The following is a 24,787-nucleotide window of genomic DNA, read 5'->3' on the forward strand; positions in this document are numbered from 1 at the left end:
ATCCTAGCTCTTACTCTTCATCGTTTGCTGTTTAAATGTTTACTAATTGTTTTTTTCTGACAATCAAATCTTAAGTCCCAGTCATCCTGTGGTAACCAATTCTTTCTCTTTGGGATAATATTCTTTGAAAGATCTTCCTATCAGATTTCCCAGCTGTTAATCCTCAGTCTGTGTGTTTGTTTTCAGTTTAACAACCAGACAGGGCAATCTTTCAGCATTTGCGTTCTCAAAGTTGTTGAGAATTTTTGCAAGCCTCTCTCCAGTCAGTTGGTTTGTCTGCCGGGCTTTGCGATTTGATTATTTGTAGCTGACAATGAAAGTGAAACCTTGTCTTTGTCTTCCTTCTGTGCCTGGTGATATAAACATACAAAGCCTGAATTTCTGTGAAAGGTGGCAGTTACTTTTTTCTTTCAAATTAGCCCACACTCCCCGAATGTGACATTGAGTGAGGGGTCATTATTAACAGGACACTGGGGATGACTCTCCTGTTCTCTGCTTAAATAGTATATCCACCCGAACAGGGAGAGAGGACTTAGAAGATGGCACCTAAAACAGTGCAGCTCTCTCCCTTTGTACTACATTGGAGGGTGCACCCTGATGATTATGCTCACAGCCTGGAGTGGCACACAGACCAGAACCTTCTGACCCAGAGGTGGGAATGTTCCCCATACTATTCCCACTGCATTCCCCATACTATTCCCACTCCTCTCAAACCAGCTCCTCCTTCACTCAGCTCTCCCTCCACAAATCCAAACCCACTCTGCCTTCACCTGGCTCCACTCCTCCTGCCTCAGCCCCATTCCTATGCTTTCCAATCCCACTCCACTTATTCCCACAGCTCTACTTGCCCTCCTCCTGCCACCCCCACCCTCATTCCTCTCCCCAGTTCTGTCTCCTTTGTATTGAGCTCCATCATCCTTGGATGATACCAATTGACAGGATCTAAGGCTTGTTTTGGGTATAATTGCTGCACAATGATTTGTTTTGGTCTCATTTTTCTTCAAGCTCACTATGAATCTGAACTTCTTCCCCACAATACTGGAGTTGAGGGCAGTTTATCCAGGTATGGGGCAGGTTTGAAGGCAGGTCCATTCAAAAGTCCAACAGAGATCCTAACCTGGCAGCTTTCTACAGTGACTAGTCATTGTCTACTCTTGGGGTGGGGTAGGGCTGCCCACGATATCTTTAGGACAGCATGATGGCTCAGTGGTTAGCACTGCTGCCTCACAGTGCCAGGAAACGGGATTTGATTCCAGCCAAGGGTGACTGTCTGTGTGGAGTTTGCACATTCTCGCCCTGTCTGCCTGGGTTACCTCTGGGTGTTCCAGTTTCCTCCCACAGTCCAAAGGTGTGCAGATTAAGTGAATTCTCTGTGTTAAATTGTCCCATAGTGCTCAGGGACATGTAGGTTAGGTGCATTAGTCAGGGGTAGATGTAGAATAATAGGGGAATGAGTCTGGATGGGTGACTCTTTGGAGGATCGGTGTGCACTTGCTGGGCTGAAGGGCCTGTTTCCACACTCTAGGGATTCTAAGGATTCTATGAATCCTAATGTCTAGTTAACCCATTCTTACCTCCCAAGGGGATTGCATCCAGCTCTGCTTTGATCAGCCATCTATTGGCATGGGTACCCATCCTCCACCCTCCTCAGCAGGATTGAGTTTGCCATATATTCCAACCACTCCAAAGGGGCTGCTCTAAGAATGAGGTGCCCCACACTCTGCATCCTGCAGTGGCATTGCCCACCTCTGCCAGGGAGAGTGGGGCCTGTTAGCCTTCCTGGTTGTGGGCTCTCCATGAACACCATCCACTCTCTTTAATTGGATGGTGACCCCTAATGCAGCCATTTTGGAGACTGCCTCCCAGACAATCAGGCTGGAGAGGAGATCTCCATCAAATCTGGTGTTTGTTGTGTTGGTACGTGGGCATCACTCACTGTGCCAGCATTTAATGCCCATCCCTAGTTGCCCTTGAGAAGGTGATGGTGAGCTTCCTTCTTGAACCACTGTGCTGTATAGACCCCTACAGTCCCTGTAGACTCAAAATGCCTTCGGTGATGGGATTCCAGTATGTTAGGATATGGTCAATTAAATCATCGCTGTATCATTGCATGTAACCTGTAAAGGTCTTGGACTTCATCTGAACCAGGGCCATTTGTAGCATGGCACACATGAACATGTGTTACTGTCTTAAACTGAATGGCTTAATGTTAGCCCAGACACAGATGTGGTAGTGAACATAATGCGGTAAACTCCCCGTTATCCCTTAATGAAGCTTCCAGAATTCTTATGCAACTGGCAGAAAACTCAAAGAAAATTTACCATTTTTATTAAGTTTTTTTGAGAAAGTGCACTTGAACTTGGCATACAAAGTTCTGACATTTATACATTCACCCTGGAGTTTCACCTGGCGAGTAAATTGCGCTGTCCTTTTGAGTTCAGATTTTTTTATTTAACAAACACTAGAGTATACTGTATTGGATTCCCATCAGAGTATTTCTCATGCAACTGGCAGATTTATGTAGTAGCACCCATGCATTACTCATACATGCTGGATAATGGGGAGCTTATTGTATCTGTATATATTAGTGAGTTGGAGTCAGTGCCGGTTTGATCTTTCAATATCATGTTACCCATGATCCATCTTTATGTTGTGAAGGCCAATACGAGTAAAACACTCTGCTGGAGGCAACATGCACAAAAGGTTTAGTAATCAATTCTACCCCTTTTTTTAATCGGGGACACAATTCTGGCTGGAGACATGACATGGCCACATATCTGTGCTTATATTCTACTTGTGACAAGGCAGAAGATGCAGTTGTATTTGATTTGTCATTGAAGTTGCACCTAGGGGATTGCTCCAGTGGCCTGCAGTTTTCAACCACAATATACAAAAAGGTGTGAATAATGGTTCTGGGTCTGTGAGCATTTACAGGAGCCCTTGCTGTGAGGCTTTCGTTTATATTTTTATTGTAAAAAGCAAGGAGCTAAAGTCCTTACCATCAATGACGTGCTTCTGAGTGTGTACATTCAAAGTGATGAGAAATGCTGATGAAGAGATTAAGGAGAAAACGATTTCACCCGATAGAAGGATTGGTAAAGCTAAGGACATGTAATAAAGAATGACGGAAAAGCAAAAAGCAGAAAGGGGAATACAGAATTTAGTTTGACGCTGAATTATAGCCTGAAAAGTGAGAAGCAGATTCAATAGTAACTTTCAAAATGAAATTGGATAAGTAATTGAAACAGAACAATTTGCAGCAATGTGGGAAGAACAGGAGTTGGGACTATTTAATAAAATGGGTAAAATGGCTTCTTTCTGTGCTCTGAGATTGTGTGAGGTTTGGTCCCAGTTGTAACATATGAAATGCAGCTGATAATTTGCATACAGCAGTCACCCACAAACAGTACTGTGATAAACAAGCAGATAATGAGTTTTCAGTAGTAGTTGTGGTCGATGGGTTAAATATTGATGGGGATACCAGGTGGAATTCCCCTACTCTTCTTTCAATCCAGGATTGTTCATGACCAACAAATGGCAATACACAGAAGCTTGTTCCAAAGTCTGAAAGAACTCTCCAGACTGGGTCTTGAAGGCACAACCTTTAGGACAGAAAGATAAAAGCACCACCTTTCTGAAATGGAGTAATTCTTCCGTTTCTGCAAATAGTTTTAATCATGGTTCAAAAGCGGCTGAGGGGAAGTTACTCAAATCCTTTGAAAATTTCAGTCGTGTCCTGCACCAAAGAAGAGTGCAGACATTGCAATGTCCTCTGATTTTGCATGCAAATATAATCATAGTGAATCATTTTGGAGTACTCTTATTTACATGTATATCTGCAGCTCAGTGATTAACATCCTTGCCTTTGAACTGCAGTTTCTCTGGGTTCGATCATACTCCAGGGGCTTGGGCCTACTACCAAGAATGAGGTTCCAATGCAGTGCCGAGGGAGTGCTGCAATTGGGCCTTTAGGATGAGACATTAAATTCAGATCCCATCTGCCTGATCAGGCACGTGTTAGTAAACTGGTATGGCATCATTTTAAGGAAGTATGGGGGAGTTATCACTCAGTATTCCCAGCCAATATTTTATCCTTCAGTCAGTGTCACACAAAGATCTGGTGATTATCATCTCAGTGTTTGTGAGTGTTTTCCAAGTGACAACTGCTTCCACTTGTCCTTCATGGTAGCCTCTAACAGGTGGTGGCCATTCAGCCCCTCAGGTCTTTTATACAGTGGTGATGTATTGTGGTATTATCACTAGGTTAGCAATCCAAGACCCAGGCTAATACTCTGGGGACCTAGATCACTTAACCCATAAAGCCTGCTACAGGAGGTAACTAGTTAGTTACTTGTATTTGCTTCATTGCAAAAGTATATGGTCATTTAACTCATTGAGCTTATTATGCATCCACATAGGCAGGCTATTCAGCTCCTCAAACCTTCTCTGGCACACTTTCAATCATAATTGATCTACAACTCAAGACCATTTACTTACAATGTATATGTTGTAAGATGGTGGTGGAGTAAGGCTCTCCAGCTGGAGCTCACCCTCACTCCCTGCTATTCTTCTTTTTCTTCCTTCCAGTGCTTTTTTTTTCTCTTCGTGTCCTACTTTTCTTTCCTCTTTCACTCCTGGCTCCAGCAATGATTCCCACTCTCCAGCTATGTGTCCCAGCCTCTGGTGTGTGACAACCACTGGCCTCCGGCATTGATTCCCAGCCTTCAGTGAGTGACGATTCCTGGCCTGGCTCAGCCACCTCCCGGCCTGGCACTGCAGCCTCCCAGCATGGTGTGGCATCCTCCAGTCCCAGTGCAGTGGCTTCCTCACAGCTGCTTCCAGGTGTGGTGTGGTGACCTCCCACAGCAGCCTCCCAGTGTAGCATGGCAACCTCCTGACCAGGTGCAGTGGCATCCCTCAACTAGTGGCCTCCTCACGTGAGGGCCTCCCAGTGTGGCATGGCAATGTTGTAGCCTGGCACAACCACCTTCCAACATGGCGCGTCACTGGCATGGTGTGGAGATAGGGCCCTGTGCGGACTGGAAGCTAGGTTGCAGCATAGTCTTCTGTACCGAAGATTTATTTCTGTAATGCTGAACATTTTATTTCTGTATTGTCTAAAGTTTTGTAACTAAAGAAGCTGTGCCTACGTATGGCTGTATTTACGTTGGCACTGTAATTGGCAATGTATAAACTTTTCACTGTACTGTACTCTTTGAGTACATGTGACAATTCTATTCATATTGCTTGACACCCTTACCAAACAAAAACCTCCAAATTGCAGGTGGAAAACTCTCACTGCGCTCCAGTGTCCACAGGTTTTTGGGGAAGAGAGAGATCCAGGTTTTTATTCCCTGTATAGCATCATACAGTGCAAAACAGACCATTTGGTCCATTGAGTCTGCACCAACAATAACTACCAATAAAGGCGTGCTGGTCCTAATTTCCTGCATTTGCCCCATATCCTTGAATGTTATGAGACTTCAAGTGTTCATCCAAACATTTTTAATGCAGTGCATTTCAGATTCCTACCATCTACTGAGTAAAAATGATTTTTCTCAAATCTTCTCTGAATCTCCTGCCGCTTCCCCCAAATCCATGCCCTCTCACGACTGACCCCTCAACCAAGGCAAAAGTCTTTCCTGCTCTCATTTGTAAACAGTTTAGCTCTAGCTTTAAGATTATAATCCCTTAGATTCCCCACAAAGGGAAGTTGTTTTTTTCTGTAACTCTGGTATGGTAACTTGATAAGGCAATGAGAAAGCATATGGAATGTAATAATTTGTGAATAAGGACAGTGAAAGCAAAAGCAGGGTCATCATGTTAAACATTCTAAAATCATTGGTCAGACCTTAAGTGGCGTTTCTTGCACCTCTGTTGACATCAAAGAGTGTCAGGGCCTTGAACAAATGACTCTTGCAATAGTTGATACATTGGTTTTAATTTTTCAAAATTCCTATACATTGGTATTTCTAATAGAGAGGGAGACAGAAAACAGAAAATTGCAGGTGTGTTCAGTTAACCCCGTCATAGTGAAGACGTTAGAAGCTGATTAGGTCTCAGGATTCATCTACCTTTATGTGTTTTATGTCTCCATTACCTCCTCTTTGGCAGTATGGACTTTTCAAGCCATCACTATTTATTTCCTCAAGTTTCCTAGCTTCTATATTCTTCTCCACAGTAAATACTGACATAAAATATTCATTAATTATCTCACCCATTTCCTGTGATTCCACATGTAGACAGTCTAGATGATCTTTAAGAGGCTCCATTCTTTCACTAGTCTCTCTTTTGTCCTTGATATATTTGTAGACTCTCTTTGAATTCTGCTTAACCCACTTTGCCATAGATATCTCATGTCCCCTTTTTGACCTTCTGATTTCCCTCTCGTGTATACCCCTATTGCCCTTACTCTCCTCTAGGATTTCACTCAATCCCAGCTGTCTATACCTGACATATATCTGCTTCTTCTTCTTCACCAGAGCCCCACTTTCTCTACACCTACCAGCCTTGTCCATCACATTAACAGAACATTCTGCCTTTGGACTCTTGTTATCTCATCTTTGAAGGCCTCCCACCTTCCAACTGTCCCTTTACCTGTGAGTAGCCTCTCCCAGTTAACTTTTGAAATATATGTTGTGAATAAAGAGGAACTGGTGGATGTATTATACTAGATATCCAGAAGGTATTTGATAAGGCATCAGAACAAAGGCCCTTGCAAAGAATAAAAGTTCGTACTGGGGTTGCATTTTGACATGGATAGGTGATTGGCTGGCTAACGGGAAGCAGAGAGACAACGTAAATTGATCACTTCCTGGTTGGTAAAATGTAACGAGTGGCATGCCACAAGGATCAGAGCTGGGACATCAACTGTTTATGGTTATGTAAATGTATTGAACGATCAGCCATGATTTTATTGAATGGCAGAGCAGACTTGAGGGGTTAAGTGGCCTACTCCTGTTTGCATTTTGCATGTTTGTAAGAAAGGGTATATGGGAGTTTGACCAGGATGTAGAGTCATATGGAGATTGGATTGTGAAAACACGAAGATGTGGCAGTAATTGGGACAGATCCATTTAAAGACTTAGCCAAGGCACAATTGGTCAAACTGCATCCTTCTGCGCTTGGATTTTATTCTGCTGCCTATGACTCCTTTTATCACTTTCAGCACCTCGAGCACCCTCAACATTTATAAATCTATGGAGAATACGCCAAGTCTATAATTTAACTCTAAGCACTGGTGAATCTGCACTTTACCACTTAGGAGGCCAATATCTCCTTCCTGAGGTACAGTGCACAAAACTGAAACCAATTACTCCCAATGAAGTTTGACTAAGGACTCTGACCTTTAAGTAAACTTGAAAGTTTTGCTCATTGTGTGCCTGCATCACTTATTCAGCTTCTCCTTATAGATCAAATCTTCCAATCCTGGCAACATCCTTGTAAATCTTTTCTGAACCCTTTCAAGTTTCACAACATCCTTCCGATAGGAAGGACATCAGAATTGCATGCAATATTCCAAAAGTGGCCTAACCAAGGGATGATCACCTTATTGGGATTGTATTGTAGACCTCCTAATAGTCAGCGGGAAATTGAGAAACAAATTTGTAAGGAGATTACAGTGGGGTACCGCAGGGATCCGTGCTGGGACCGCAGCTTTTTACAATATATGTAAATGATATAGAAGATGGTATCAGCAATAACATTAGCAAATTTGCTGATGACACAAAGCTAGGTGGTAGGGTGAAATGTGATGAGGATGTTAGGGGATTACAGGGTGACCTGGACAAGTTAGGTGAGTGGGCAGATGCATGGCAGATGCAGTTTAATGTGGATAAATGTCTGGTTATCCACTTTGGTGGCAAGAACAGGAAGGCAGATTACTACCTCAATGGTATCAAATTAGGTAAAGGGGCTGTTCAGAGAGATCTGGGTGTTCTTGTCCACCAGTCAATGAAGGCAAGCATGCAGGTACAGCAGGTCGTGAAGAAGGCTAATAGCATGCTGGCCTTCATAACAAGAGGGATTGAGTATAGAAGCAAAGAGGTGCTTCTGCAGCTGTACAGGGCCCTGGTGAGACCACACCTGGAGTACTGTGTACAGTTCTGGTCTCCAAATTTGAGGAAAGACATTCTGGCTATTGAGGGAGTGCAGCGTAGGTTCACGAGGTCAATTCCTGGAATGGCAGGATTGCCTTACACGGAAAGACTGAAGCGACTGGGCTTGTATACCCTTGAGTTTAGAAGACTGAGAGGGGATCTGATTGAAACGTATAGGCTTATGAAAGGACTGGACACTCTGGCAGGAGGGAACATATTTCCGTTGATGGGGGAGTGCCGAACCAGAGGACACAACTTAAAAATACGGGGTAGACCATTTAGGACAGAGATGAGGAGAAACTACTTCACCCAGAGAGTGGTGGCTGTGTGGAATGCTCTGCCCCAGAGGGCAGTGGAGGCCCAGTCTCTGGATTCTTTTAAGAAAGAATTGGATAGAGCTCTTAAAGATAGTGGAGTCAAGGGGTATGGAGATAAGGCTGGAACAGGATACTAATTAGGAATGATCAGCCATGATCATATTGAATGGCGGTGCAGGCTCGAAGGGCAGAATGGCCTACTCCTGCATCTATTGTCTATTGTCTATTGTCTATTGTCTATCTGTAAGAATAATAGGGTGGTTACGGGAGGGGATTTTAACTTTCCAAACATAGACTGGGACTGCCATAGTGTTTAGGGTTTAGATGGAGAAGAATTTTTTAATGTGTACAAGAAAATGTTCTGATTCAGTATGTGGATATAGCTACTAGAGAAGGTGCAAAACTTGACCTACTCTTGGGAAATAAGGCAGGGCAGGTGACTGAGGTGTCAGTGGGGGAGCACTTTGGGGCAAGCGACCATAATTCTATTAGTTTTAAAATAGTGATGGAAAAGGGTAGACCAGATCTAAAAGTTGAAGTTCTAAATTTGAGGAAGGCTAATTTTGACAGTATTAGACAAAAATTTTTAAAGTTTGATTGGGGATAGATGTTCGCAGATACAGGGACAGCTGGAAAATGGGAAGCTTTCAAAAATGAGATAATGAGAGTCCAGAGACAGTATTTACCTGTTAGGGTGAAAGGAAAGGCTGGTAGGTGTAGAGAATGCTGGATGACTAAAGAAATTGAGGTTTTAGTTAAGAAAGAAAAGGAAGCATATGTGAGGTATAGACAGGATCAATCGAGTAAATCCTTAGAAGAGTATAGAGGCAGTAGGAGTGTACTTAAGAAAGAAATCAGAAGGGCAAAAAGAGGACATGAGATAGCTTTGGCAAATAGAGTTAAGGAAAGGCAGTAGTGTCCAATCCATCTTGGCATCCATGAATGGCACAAACTCCCACCTTGTTTTTTGAAGGACTCCACACAAGAGACCACTGCGTGTTAGAACTCAGTCTAAAAGCTTTGCTCAGCAGCTTCTTTGTCAAACAATCACACCCCCAGCTTGTACAATTTGCTGAGGAAGTCGAGCAGCCAATGGTATAAAGTGCAGAGCAAGAAGATTGTACTTTTTTTGTGCATTTAGTTCCTCTTCTGTTTCTGTTCTATGCAAGTTTAGTATAGTCGGAACTGACTGCTGTCTACTGTTAAAGGATCTTAGACAACATTTGACATGGCTGACGTAGACTAGACAGTAAAGGCGACAACCCTTCTTCATATTTAAGGACTTGTTGACTAAAACCTTTTCTTTTCAGAGTTGCAACTTAAGTTTTGCAGAAGGATGAAATATGTATTGTTCTGAGAGTGAAACTGAACAGAACAGCAGTACTAATACCCAGAAAGGCAGAACGCAGATGGGGGAGGGGGTGGAGAAATCTACTCCTCCAGGACATCTGTGGAAACATGAAGATGGAATTACTCATGAGGCTGGAGGTGACTGGGGGTCTGCTGACAGGAGAAAGGCTTGAGGAGATGGGGAGGCACATATGGAACCAGCCTCCTGTTGGGTCTTGTTGGTCTATTCTCATAAGTGACCTGGTTGTAGAAACATGAAGAGTTGGAGGCCATTTGACTCTTTAAGCCTGCTCCACCAATCAGTATCATTATGGCTGATCATTCTACTTGTTAACCTCTTCCTGCTTTGTCCCCATACACTTTGATCACCCTAAAAATTATGTCTAACTCCCACTTAAAAATATTCAATGCTTTAGCCTCAACCATTGTCCATGGCAGAGAACTCTATCAGCTTACCACTCTTTGGGTGAAGAACTTTCCCCTCATCTCAGTCTCATATCCTTGCAATGTGATCCCTGATCTCCCAAATATCAGGAACATCCTTCCAGTGTTTACCCTGTCTAGTCCTGACAAAAATCTATAGGTTTTATTGACACTTCACTGACATGTACAGATCATTGACACTTTATGGGCCAATCCAATTAATTTGAGTCAAAATTTGACAATAGTTACTAATCATCAATGATCCAGCTGTCCATCTGTATTCCAGTTTCAAATTGGCTTGATAGGAAAAAGAATGGCAGCACCATCTGGTTTATCTTCACTTCCTCTTCTTTTTAAGAATAATAAGCACTGATGAGGCATGTGAATGTAATGTTGGAGAGAGAGAGAGAAAAAAAATGATTCTTGCAATGTGCATTTCCTGTCTGTCACACTTCAAGTATCACACATCTGCGGCAGTCAGATAACATACTGCTGAAGAACACTGAAAGCAGAATGTCTGCACACAGGCTGAAGCCACCAGCATCACTCTGAGTGTCAAAATGAGGCAACAAAAATGGAAGGCATTGTGATTCTAGTGCAGATCTCCTCCCTCACCATCATCAACACAACCCCCACAAAAGCAATTAGAGAAAAAAAGTTACCTTCCTGTTGTTTACAACCATTACTAAAATAGGTGCTTACGTAGGCCACCAATGTTACAGGACAGCTCTGCTGGGGAGGGGGTTGGGGTGAAAATCAATCACCTGCCTGAGAGGCCTGTTGCTGTGGTAATTGTTGCTGTCTAAGGGACCTATACTGATTGTTGTCTCGAAACAGCCTCAATCCCCTGCAATCGTGCACTCACCTAAAATGACCCTGCATGTGGAGTAGAATTAGTGACAGTAGGTGGAATCTGTCATAGAGTCATACAGCATGGAAACAGATCCTTTGGTCCAACCAATCCATGCTGACCAAATATCCTGAATTAATTTATTCCTATTTGCCAGCATTTGGCCCATATCCCTTTAAACCCTTCATATTCGTAGACATATACAGATGCCTTTTAAATGTTGTAATTTACCAGCCTCCATGATTTCCTCTGGCAACTCATTCCATACAGCACCACCCTTTGTTGCCTCTTAGGTCCCTTTGATATCTTTCCCCACTCAGATTAAACTCATTTTGGATTTCCCTGCACCGGGAAAAGACTTTGGCTATTCACTGTATCCATGCCCCTCATTTTATAAACCTCTATAAGGTCACCCCTCAGCCTCTGACACTCCAAGGAAATAGCCCCAGCCTATTCCATCACTCTGAATAGCTCAAACCTTCAAATCCTGTTAACAACCTTGTAAATCTTTTCTGCACCTTTTCAAATTTAACAACATCTTTCCTTTAGTATAGAGATCAGAATTGAAAGCAATATTCCAAAAATGGCCTAAACAATGTCTTGTACAGCCACAACATGACATCCCAACTCTTATACTCGATGGATTGATCAATAAAGACAAGGGAACCAAATGCCTTCTTTACCACCCTCTCTACCTGTGACTCCACTTTAAAAGACTATGAATCTGCACTCCAAGGACTCTTTGTTCAGCAGCACTCCCCAGAATTATACCCTTAAGTATATAAATCCTGGCCTGATTTGCACCACCAAAATGCACCACCTCACATTTACTGAAATTAAAGTCCATCTACGATGCCTCGGCCATTGGCCCATCTGATCAAAGTCCCATTGTACCCTGAGATAACCTTCTTTACTGGACAATGATTTTGGTGTCATCAACGTTGGAACATTTCTCTTCAGCTAATTAAGTAGTCTTGAAATGTAGTCAGTATTATAATGTTAGAAACAAAAAGCTGCAGATGCTGGAATCTAAGGTAGACAACCAGGAGGCTGGGAGAACACAGCAAGCCAAGTAGCATCAGGAGGTGGAGAAGTCAACATTTCAGGTGTAAACTAAAAAGGGTTACACCAGTATTGTAATGTGGCAGCCAAGATGTGCTCACAGTGATCTCCTGCAAACAACCATGCGGATCAGAAAATATATATTGATGAGAACCCTGGGGTGAACTGGCTTCCTCGTCTCCAAATCTGGCCTGGGCCTTTCGGGACTGCGAGTTGAATCCATGACTCTACGAGAGTCAAAGTGGAGTGCAAGCAAAGTGCTGAAAGTGACCAACTAGCAGGTGAAAGTGGCATCATTCAGTCTTACAGATACAACATTGGATTGGGTAATATGACTTTTCTCCAGCAAATACAGGCTCAGTGTGCTAACTGGCATCCTCCTGTCTGTAAGATTCCATACAATGAATTGCTGGACCAGTATTTTATTTTTTCCATGGTATTTGTACTGCTTAGACAGCAGAGCGTACATTCACCCCACGGATGTCCAGGTGTGTTGCTGACTATGGGGGATTTTCTTTCTGGTATTTTAGAAAGATTCTCTTCAAAAACTCACAGACATTTTTCTTAGAACTGTGAAAAATGAGGCAGAGGGTCAATGCTGAGGAAGTGCTGCACTGTCAGAGGGTCAGTACTGAGGGATTGCTGCACTGTCACAGGGTCAGTACTGAGGGAGTGCAGCACTGTTACAGGGTCAGTACTGAAGGAGTGCTGCATTGTCTGAGGGTAAGTGCTGAAGAAGTGCTGCACTGTCAATGGAACAGTATTGGGGGAGTGCTGCACTGTCAGATGTCAGTACTGAGGGAGAACTGCATTGTCGGACATTTCTCTCAGAACTCTGAAAAATACAGAAAGACGATCAGTACTGAGGGGGTGCTCCACTGAAAAGGGTTAGTACTTAGTGAGTGCTGCACTATCAAAAAGTCAGTGTTGAGTGACTGCCGCACTGTCAGAGGATTAATACTGAGGGGATGCTGCACGGTTAGAGTGTTAGTACTGAGGGAATGCATTACTGTCAGGAGATCTGTATTGAAAGGGTGCTGCACTGTCAGAGACACAGTGTTGAAAGAGTGCTGCATGGTAGAACAGTAGATTAGAATCTGTGCTGGAGAAAACCACAGCAACACAAACACATAATGTAGATGAATGATATGATTGCCTCCCACCCAGAGAGAACTGGAGTGAACCCACCCTGTCAGCATGACCATGCCGGAAGCTTGAGTGGAATGCAGTGTCAGAGTCCATTCCAGGGAAACCAATTTGATTAATTTCACATATAGATAATGTAGTCCAGAACAATGTGGTTTCTCTGTTTCTCTCTCATAGTATTATGGTCAAGATCGAGATGTGAATTCAGTTATTATTTCCATCCACATTTCCTGTCTGTAACAGGGATTATCTTTAATTTGTTTTCTCTTTTTCCTCATTTAAAAGATGTGGTGATGTGTTTCCCCAAATCCTCCTTGTTAAAAGGGTTTGTATTGCATTCAAAACCCAGGGTAACAGTTCGTAATACACATTCACACACATTGATGGGAAAGGAAGAATTTACAAATTCCTTCAAATCATGGGTATTGGAATGAGTTCTCTTGAATAAGACTTTGTAGTAAATCAATGCCGTCCATTGGCTGTGCACAGCTATCTCCCTTTTAAGAGTTGAGTCACAGTCAAGTTGCCGATAAAGGTGTCGTAGTTGTAAGCTGTGAACCAATTTACCCCATGTACAGAACCTTCCTTTCAGGAACAAATGGAGTCAAATATCCACACACACATACATGGTTTCTCACCTTCTTTCGACTCTTTTTCTTTCTCTCTTTTTGTCTTTCCTTTCCCTACGTTTATTTTCCTTTCTCCTTTTTCTTTGTCTTCTTTCATTTTTTGTTTGTTGTGTGGTTTTTAATTTTGTCCACCCCAATCCAACACCAGATTGGGTCATTGAGATTAGAGAGAGCCATTTAGCTAAACCTATTTTTATCTTAGCTTTAGGCGTTCTAAGCAGGCTGACCATCGAAGCTTTAGATTCACAGAAGTTTCAATCAGATTATTGGGGCTTTTGGTAATGCAATCAGCTACTGAGGTGGTTTTGCTGCTCTATCATGAGACACCATTGTGTTTTATATCATATCACTATGGAACATTTGCACCAAGCTAATTGATAATGAGTTGTCATAGTTTCTTCGCTCAGAACTAGCTAAGGTAGCAATTCTGGCTCCAGGTTAGATTAGATTAGATTACTTACAGTGTGGAAACAGGCCCTTCGACCCAACAAGTCCACACCGCCCCACCGAAGCGCAACCCACCCATACCCCTACATTTACCCCTTACCTAACACTATGGGCAATTTAACTTGGCCAATTCACCTGACCTGCACATCTTTGGACTGTGGGAGGAAAACCGGAGCACCCAGAGGAAACCCATGCAGACGTGCAAACTCCACACAGTCAGTCGCTTGAGGCTGTGCTCTGAGGCAGAAGTGCTAACCACTGTGCCACCGTGCCGCCCATACATGGTCTTTCATGTTGGCTTGGCTCGAATGCTCCCCCCATACACAGATTGTCACATTTCAGGAGGCAATATTTGCTTTTGTCCTGATATTTGGTGGAAATTTGAAAGCAGTCAACTTTCTCATTCTGTGTTCAATAGCAGCCATTTTAAAATCCAGCAAACGTCCATTTTCTAAAGAAAGAATTCAAACAAACTATTGCAGTTCTGGATCTTATCCACACACACATACATGGTTTCTCACCTTCTTTCGACTCTTTTTCTTTCTCTCTTTTTGTCTTTCCTTTCCCTACGTTTATTTTCCTTTCTCCTTTTTCATTTGTCTTCTTTCATTTTTTGTTTGCTGTGTGGTTTTTAATTTTGTCCACCCCAATCCAACACCAGCACTTACATTCATTTTTTTTTGTATTCGGTCCTCAAGCCCCAATTATTTACAATCTACATTGTTGACTTGGATGCAGACATACTGTGGCCAAATTTGCTGAAGACATGAAAATAGATAGGAAAGTAAGCTGCAGTGAAAAAAATAAGAAACCATATCTGGATTTGGATAGATCAGTGGAATAGGCCAAAATTTGGCAAATGGTGTTTAATGTGGATAAGTGTGAGGTTATCCATTTTTTATTGGAGGAATAGAAAGGCAATTTAATTGCATAAATAGAGAGAAACTTCAGATTGTTTTGGGGCAGAGGGATCTAGGTGCCCTCATTTCTGAAACACTGAAAACTAGTATGCAAGTACAGCAGGAAATAAGAAAGGAAAATGGCATTTATTGTCAAAGGAACAGATTATAAAAGTAGGGAAATGTTTATTCTACAAGGCAGTAGTGAGACTATACCTGGAGTATGGCCCCCTTACTTGAAGAAACTGAGGACTGCAGACGCTGGAGATCAGATCAAAGAGTGTGGTGCTGGAAAAGCACAGTCGATCAGGCAGCATCCGAGGACCAGGAGAGTCAATGTTTCAAGCATAAGCTCTTCATCAAGTATTGAGTGGAGGTTGGGGCTGAGAGGTAAATGGGAGGGGGTGGAGCTTGGGGAGGTTGCTGGGAATGCGATAGGTAGATGAAGGGTGGGGGTATTGGTGATAGGTCAGAGAGGAAGTTAGAGTATATAGGTGGGAGGGAAGATAGACTGTGGGACAGTTCAAGAGGGCAGTGCTGAATTGAAAGGTTGGATCTGAGATAAGTGGGGAAATGGGGAAAGTGGTGAAATCCACATCAATCACGTGTGGTTGAATGTCCCAAGGTGGAAGATGAGGCATTCTTCCTCCAGGCGTCGGGTGGCTAGAGTATGGAGGTGGTGGAGGCCCAGGACTTGCATGTCCTTGGAGGAATGGGAGGGGGAGTAAAGGTGTTCAACCACAGGGTGGTGGGGTTGTTTAGGCATGTGTCCCACTTCAGAGAATGTCTCTGGGACACACACACTAAACAACCTCACCATCCTGTGGCTGAACAATTTAACTCCCCCTCCCACTCCGCCAAGGACATGCGGCCCTGGGCCTCCTCCACTGCCAAACTCTAGCCACCCTGGAGGAAGAACGCCTCATCTTCTGCCTTGAGACCCCCCCAACCATACGGGATCAATGTGAATTTCACCAATTTTCCCAGTTCCCGTCCCCCCAGCTTATCCCAGATCCAACCTTCAAATCGGGTGCCATCCTCTTGAACTGTCCTACCTGCCCATCTTTCTTCCCACCTACCCACTCCATGCTCCACCCTCCACCCTCCACTCCAACTGTCACCTTCATCCCCACCTTCATCTACCCAGCCACCTTCTCCCCAGCCCCACCCCTCTCCCATTTATCTCTCAGCCTCCTTGTGCCACACCCCCCATTCTTGATGAAGCGCGAAACATAGACTCTCCTGCTTCTTGGATGCTGCCTGACCGGCTGTGCTTCCCCAGCACCATTCTCCCCTTATTTGAGTATGGATGTAATTATACTGGAGGCAGTTTATAGAGGGTTCACTAGATTGACTCCAGAATTGAGAGGTTTGTCTTTTGAAGAGAGATTGATAGTTTAGGCCGACAGTCTCGTGAGTTTAGAAGAATAAGAGAAGATCTGATTGAGGTAGATAAGATGCTGACAAACTCAGCATAGAGGGGATGAATCCTCCTTGGGAAAATCTAGAAGAGATAGGTCATAAATTTAGGATAAGGGTAAGCAGATTTAAAACAGATATGAGGAGAAATGATTTCTTTCATAGGGCTGTGAATCTGTGGAATTCAGTATCCCAGAATGCGGTGCATATCGGAATACTGAATAAATTTAAGGAGGAGAGATGGACATTTTTAATTGGTCACAGGTTGAATGGTTAAGAGGAGCGGGTAGGAAAATGGATTCGAGGCCAAGATGAGATCAGCTATGATCGGATTAAAAGGTGGAGCAGGCTTGAGAGGTCGAATGGTCTACTCCTCTTCATAATTCCTACAATACTTTTTTCTGATTGTTTGTGGAGCTTGCCTGATAATGGATGAAGGGATAATGATCAGGATGATTCGCAGTAACAGTAGCTGCTCAGTGTGCCTGTGCCATAGCTCTGGTGAGTCAGGCTGCAGGTGTTGCTTGTACACAGCTGAGGGGCAGTTGGTGACCTTTGTGTGGCTGACAGGAAGCAAATCAGGAAGGTCAGCAATGCAACTTGAAATGATTTTACATAGATGAATAAAAAGAGGAAGTAACTCCTGCACGTGAGTAAGAGCTGTCTGTACTTTTGAAAGTTCACTAGGTTATTGGAAAATGGGCCCAGTGAAGTGAAGAGAGAATTCATTCAATGCAGCAGGGTCAAATGAGCCAAACGTATTTTCTTGCAAAATTACCAATTGTGTTTTGACAGAACTCTTCACCTTTCCAAATGATCCCAAAGGCACAACCAGTGGAAGATATGAACAAGGTACAGGAGTAGGCCCCTCAGCCTTTGTGCTTGCACTGCTATTCATTAACATTATGGCTGATCTGATTTTAACCTCAACTCTACATTCCTGCAAATCCCAATAATCTTTTACCCACTTGATAATCAAAAATCTATCTACTGCTGCAGAAAGAAAAATTAAAGATTCTGAATTTACTGCTTTTTTTGAGAAAGGGAATTCCAAAGATTCACAACCCTCTGACAGAAACAATGTTTCCTCATCTCTGTTTTAAATGGGCAACCCTAAACTCTGATTCCTAGTTCCAAATTCTCCTAAAAGAGGAAATATCCTTTCCACATGCACCCAGTCAAGTCTCCTCAGGATCTTACATGCTTCAACTAAGTCACCTCTCATTCTTCTGAATTCTTCTAGCCTGTCTAGCCTTTCCTCAAAAGCAGTCAATGACTCAATAAGGAACACTTATCAAGTGTTTTTACTATTAGAATAAATTGACAGCCAACTTTAACAAAGCAAGATTCTCACATGTTGTAACGACCAGATAATGTTTTGTTGTTATGCTGGTCAGGGCCTTGCAACCTCTGGACAATTTCCATCTTGTGAGGCATGCTGAACTTTGGTTTCTCAGACTCCACTCTTCAGCTTGGCCATCTTCGCCATGTCTGCTGAAGAGGGAGAGTATGGGTTGAGAAGGTGGAAGATTTTCTGGCTCCTCTTTTCTCTGAGCTGCTTTTTGGCCAATGACCCTTTCAGTTCTCGTTTGCTCTTCCAAAGCTTGTCCTTGAGATGTTGCCACTGGCTGTCTCAGTTGACAGTGTTCACAGGGTCATGACCTAGTGCGAATTGACTTTATATAAGATCCTTGGAGAAATGGTTTCATCTGACTAATAAATGTGGCAGAGGCAACACAGACTTCACTGGTTTAGTACTGAATGTATGGTGTTGGAATTAACACATTCCAGGAGCTCTGTGTTGGTAACGTTCTGCTCAGTGAGGAAAGAAACTATTTGACATTTTCTTCTGCCGAGCCGACGTTGTCCACGTCCAACCACTGTGGAAGAGTATGCTGAGGTCTCAGCCTTGGTAGACTCATGGATTGGCTTAGACATCCAGAGAATCCATAGAATCCCGACAGTGTGGCAACAGGCCCTTTGGCCCAACATGTCCACACCATTCCACCGAAGAGTAACCCACCCAGACCCATTCCCCTACATTTCCCTCTAACTAATGCACTTAACACTATGGGCAATTTAGCTTGGCCAATTCACCTGAGCTGCACATTTTTGGACTGTGGGAGGAAACCAGAGCAGCCAGAGGAAACCCACGTAGATACTGGGTGAACATGCAAACTCCACACAGACAGTTGCCCGAGGCTGGATTCGAAACCAGGTCCTTGGGGCAATAAGGCAGCAATGCTAACCACTGAACCACTGTGCCATGAAGGCAACTCCCCTGATGCCATTCACCTGAAATAGGGCCTCAGTTTATTATCTCATCGGTTATAAAAGTGACACTCAAACAGAGCAGCTCTCCCTCAGTACTTCCCCAGTATGTCAGCAGAGATGGGGTGTTTCCAGAGTGGGACTTGAAGCCACAACTCAGAGGGTAGCCAGTGCTGACCTGTTGTAGTTCCTGGGGTCACTGCAGAGCTCTGATTCTACACAATGACACAAGGGATTCAGTCAGGAATGTGCTGTTAGCTGCTCTAAGTTGTGCTGACTATGGTGAAGAAACAAACCTCAGTGAGAGAGTATTCCTGTGGGTTGGCATGATGTTCCCCATGATGATTGTTCCATTAGCAATCAGTCAGTAAGTTCAAGCTTAAAGAATGTTATCTTCAACAGATCACACAGAGGCGAAATTAACCTTTGCAAATGGACCCTAGACCAGAATCAACCCCTTCAGGGGAGAGAAAGAGAATCAGCAACTTCAATGGGGAGTGGGGAAGAGACAGAGAGAGAGTGTCAGCAGAGAGGAGAGAAAGAGTCAATACCTTCAGGGGGAAGAGACATTTCTGAGGAAAGGTCATTGGACCTGAAGCATTAACTCTGCTTCCAGCCACAGCTGCTGGACCTACTGTGATTTTTCAGCAATTTCTGATTTTGATTCTGATTTCCAGCATCCACAGTTCTTTTTTTTTTAGTATCCACACCATAATTTCCACATGGCCCTCCAGAACAAGAACAAAGAACAAAGAAAATTTACAGCCCAGGAACAGGCCCTTCGGCCCTCCAAGTCTGAGCCGATCCAAATCCACTGTCTAAACTTATCGCCCAATTTCTAAGCATCCTTATCCCTCTGCTCCCCAACTACTCATGCATCTGTCCAGACGCACCTTAAATGAATCTACAGTGTCTGCCTCTACTACCTCTGCTTGCAACACGTTCCAGACACTTACCACCCTCTGGATGTAGGTTTGCTCACTGAGCTGGAAGGTTCATTTCCAGACGTTTTGTCACCCTACTATGTAACATCTTCAGAGGGCCTCAGGCAAAGCACTGCTGAAAATCCCTGCTTTCTATTTATATGTTTGGGTTTCTTTGGGTCGGTGATGTCATTTCCTGTGGTGATGTTATTTCCTCTGGTGAAGTCACTTCCTGTTCTTTTTCTCAGGAGGTGGTAGATGGGGTCTAACTCGTTGTGTTTGTTGACAGAGTTCTGGTTGGAATGCCATGCTTATAGGAATTCTCATGCATCACTAAGACCTACCATCCTCTGTGTAAAGTACTTGCTGTGTATCTCCCCCTTAAACTTTTCACCTCTCACCTTGAACACATGACCTCTGAATCCCTCACCCTGGGAAAAAGCTTATCTCTATCTACCCTGTCTATACCCTTCATGATTTTGTAGACCTCAATCAGGTCCCCCCCTCAATCTCCTTTTTTCCAGCCTCATGTCTCCAACAGAACTAGATAGTTGCAACTTCAGTGTCATATTTGACCCTGAGATGAGATGAGATGGGCTGCCATTCCAAAACCTTCTCTTTTGCAAAGACTTTGTACCCACTTCCATCTCTCTGATATTCCCCATCTCTCTTCCTGCCTCAGCTCCTCTGCTGCTGAAATCCTCATCCTCAGTTTAGTTCCTCCTGACACAAATATGTCAACATTATCCCAACAAGATGGCCTTCTACCTCTTTAGATCATAGTTATCAGTTCACTCAAAACAGTGCTACCAGTAAACCAACTCAAAAACAAGTTCTGATCATCCATCACCCCTATCCTTGCTGACTTTCCTTGGCTTAAGTTTATTATTTAAATTGATAATTTTTTTCAGTACCTTGTCATATTTTCACCCTTTCCTTCTGTCACCTCCTCTAGTCCTAGAATGCCTTACGCATATCACTCCATCAAACTTTCCTTCCTATTATCCCCGTATCTTCACTCTACCATCCAGTTATACTGTCAGCTATCTCAATCTCATCGAGTCATAGAGATGTACAGCATGGAAAAAGACCCTTCAATCCATCTTGTCCATGCTGACTAGATATCCTAAACTAATCTAATCCCATTTGTCAGCATTTGGGCCATATGACTCTAAACTTTTCCTATTCACATATCCATCCAGATGCCTTTTAAATGTTGGAATTTTACCTGCCCCCACCACCCTCATCTGTTAGCTCATTCCATACATGCATCACCATCTGTGTGAAAATGTTATGCCTTTGATTCCTTTTAAACTTTACCTCTCTCACCTTAAACCCATGCCTTCTAGTTTTGGACTCCCCTACCCTGAAAAAAACCTATCATGCCCCTCATGATTTTATAAGCCTCTGTTTCATCACCCTTCAGCTTACAACACTCCAGTGAGAAAAGCCCCAGCCTAATCAGCCTTTCCCTATAGCTCAAATCCTCCAATGCTGGTAACATCCTTGTAAATCTTTTCTGAACCCTTTCAAGTTTAGCAACGTCCTTCCTACAGCAAGGAGACCAGAATTGAATGCAATATTGTAAAAGTGGCCCCACCAATGTCCTGACATCTGCAACATGACATTTAAACTCTATACTCGATGTTCTGACCAATGAAGACAAGTGTGCCAAACACCTTCTTCACCACTCTGTCTATTTGCGACTCCACTTTCAAAGATATATGCACCTGCACCCAATGTCTCTTTTTTTCTGCAGTACTCTCCAGGATGCGACCATGAAGTGTATAATTCCTGGCCTGGTTTGCTTTCCATAATGCAGTACGTCACATTTACCTGAAGTAAACTCCATGTACCACTCCCCAGAGAATTGGCCCATCCGATCAAGGTCCCGTTGTACTTTGAGATACGCTTCTTCACTGTCTGCTACACCACTAACTTTGGTGTCATCTGCAAACTTACTAACCATATCTCTTATATTCACATCCAAATCATTCATATAACTGACAAAAAGCAGTGTGGACCCAGCACCGATACTTATGACACATCACTTGTCACAGGCCTCCAATCTGAAAATCAACCCTCTACCATCACCCTCCATTTTTCACTTTCACACAAATTTTATATCCAATTGGCTAAACCCCCTGGATTCCACGTGATCTAACTTTGCCAACCAGTCTGCTATGCAGAACCTTGTTGAACGCCTTGCTGACGTTCATATAAACATCTGCTCAGCTTTCAGCAATCTTCTTTGTCACATCTGCAAAAGACTCAGTCAAGTTAGTGAGGTATGATTGCCCATACACAAAGCTATATTGACTATGCCTAATCAGTTTGTACCTTTCCAAATACAGGTAAATCTTGTCCCTCAGAATCCCCTCCAACAACTGATGTCAAGGTCTAATTCCCTGACGTTTCCTCACCACCTTTCATTAAATAGTGACACCAGATTAGACGCCCTCCACTCTTCTGGCACTTCACCTATAGCTACTGATGATACAAATATCTGAGCAAGAGGCCCAGCAATCTCTTCCTTAGATTCCCACAAAGTTCTGCGATACATCTGATTAGGTCCAAGGGGATTTATCCACCTTTATACAACACTTTTCAAGCTATCACTGTTTATTTCCTCAAGTTCCCTAGCTTCCAAATCCTTCTCCACAGTAAATATTGATATGAAATATTAATTTATTATCTCACCTATCTTCTGTGGTTCCATAACCTTTAAGATGCTCCATTCTCGACCTAGTTACTCTTTTGCCCTTAATGTATTTATAGAATCTCTTTGGATTCTCTTTAACCCTATTTGCCATACCTATCTCATGACCCTTTTGTGCCCTCCTGGTTTCACTCTTGAGTATGTCCCAACTGCCCTTATACTCCTATAGGGATTCACTCAATCCCAATTGTATATACCTGACATAAGCCTCCTTCTTTTTCTTGACTAGAGCCTCAATTTCTCTTGTCATCCAATATTCCTTACACTTACCACTTTATTCCTCACCCTAACAAGAACATACTGTCTCTGAACTCCTGTTTTCGCATTTTTGAAGGCCTCCCATTTTTAAACCATTCCTTTATCTGCGAACAGCCACCCCCAATCAACTTTCAAAATTTGATAGTTTCTGCCTAATTTGGTCTTCCTCCAATTTAGAACTTTAACTGTTAGATCAGATCTATCCTTTTCTATGGCTATTTTAAAACTATTGGATTTTGGTCATTTGCCCCAAAGTGCTTCCCCACTGGCACCGCAGTCACTGGCCCTGCCTTATTTCCCAAGAGAAGGTCAAGTTTTGATCCTTCTCTAATGGGTACATCTACATATCAAGTCAGAAAACTTTCTTCTATACTTTTAACAAATTCCTCTCCATCTAAGCCCTTAACATTGGCAGTCCTGGTCTATGTTTGGTAAGTTAAAATCCCCTACCATTAAAACCCTATTATTCTTACAGATACCTGAGATCTCCTTACATATTTGCTTCTCAATTTATAGTCTAATAACATTAGGGTGATCATCTCTTTCTTATTTTTCAGTTCCACCCAAATAATGTCACTGGATGTACTCCCAGGACTATCTTTCTAAGTACAACCAAAATGTTATCCTTTTAACCAAAAATGCCACTCAACCTCCTCTCTTGGCCCCTTTTCTATCCTTCCTATAGCATCTATACTGTGGAAGATTAATCTATCAGTCCTGCCCCTTCTTGAGCCACATTTCTGTAACAGCTATGGTATCCCAATCCCATGTTTCCAACCATGCCCTAACTATGCCTAATCAGTTTGTACCTTTCCAAATACAGGTAAATCTTGTCCCTCAGAATCCCCTTCAACAACTGATGTCAAGGTCTAATTCCCTGACGTTTCCTCACCACCTTTCATTAAATAGTGACACCAGATTAGACGCCCAGGTAAGTTCATCTGTCTTACCTGTCCTCTCGCAGTGAAACTAATGCAGCTTAATTTATCAGTCTTAACTTATTCTCTACTGTGCTCCTGCTTGCCTTGACTATTTAACTTGATCCCCTTATCTCTTTTCTCACTATCTTTTTGGGCCCCACTAGTTTCCATCCTCCAAGCGGTACAAGCAAATCTCCCACCTGAATAATGGTCCTCTTCCAATTCAGGTGCAATCTGTCCTTCTTTTTCAGGTCATTTCTACCGCAGAAGGGATCCCAATGGTCTAAAATTGTAAATCCTTGCCACTCACATCAGCTCCATAGCTGCACAGAGATCTGTCCTATCCTCTTATTCCTACCCCCATTAGCACATGGAACCAGGAGTACTCCAGATAATGCTACTCACGAGGGCATATGTTTGAACCACCTGCCTAATTTCCTATATTCTCTCCTCAGAACCTTGTTCCCTTTCTCTACCTATATCATTGACACCAATGTGTACATTGCTGGTCCCTCCCCTATTAGAATATTTTGGGCCTATTCCGAGATATCTTTGATCCTGGCACCAGGGAGGCAACACACCACTCTGATGTCTTGCTGTCAGCTGCAGAAATGTCTGTCTGTGCCTCAGACTCGAAAATCCCTTATCACAATCGATTGCTTAGAACCTGACATACCTTTTTTACAGTAGAGTCAGCCTCGGTAGCAGGAACCTGGCTGTCATTGCTATCTTTTCCAAAACTGCATATTTGTTTGCGATGGAAGTAGCCAAAGGAGACTCCTGTACTACCTGTCTACTTCTACAACCTTTCCTCACAGTCACCCATCTACCTGCCTACTTCTACAACCTTTCCTCACAGCCACCCATCTACCTGCTTACATCTACAACCTTTCCTCACGGTCACCCATCTACCTGATTATATCTGCAGTGTTTCCACCTTCCTGAAACTGTCAACTTTCTGATTCCTGTAAGTTCCTCATTGCCTCTAATTGCCTGTCCAACCACTCCATATGATCTGACAGGACATAGTCTCCAGGAACAACTGACCTCTTCCA

At 43.1% G+C, this 24,787-nt stretch overlaps 1 protein-coding gene across 4 annotated transcripts in view; it reads left to right on the forward strand.

Moving 5' to 3' along the window:
• btk (Bruton agammaglobulinemia tyrosine kinase) overlaps positions 1-24,787 on the forward strand; it is a 123,122-nt gene that overhangs the window by 12,204 nt on the left and 86,131 nt on the right. Inside the window, exon 1 of one of the 4 annotated variants that reach the window (XM_072594875.1) lies at positions 633-652. The exons of 2 other annotated variants lie outside the window; for them this stretch is intronic. The gene's annotated coding sequence lies outside the window, so the exon portion shown is untranslated. Of the gene's footprint in view, positions 1-632; positions 653-17,436; positions 17,494-24,787 lie in introns of those variants that run through there. One more of the 4 variants, XM_072594874.1, reaches the window with a different exon arrangement.

The sequence above is a fragment of the Chiloscyllium punctatum genome, chromosome 25, assembly GCF_047496795.1.
Source record: "Chiloscyllium punctatum isolate Juve2018m chromosome 25, sChiPun1.3, whole genome shotgun sequence".
Lineage (NCBI taxonomy): Eukaryota > Metazoa > Chordata > Chondrichthyes > Orectolobiformes > Hemiscylliidae > Chiloscyllium > Chiloscyllium punctatum.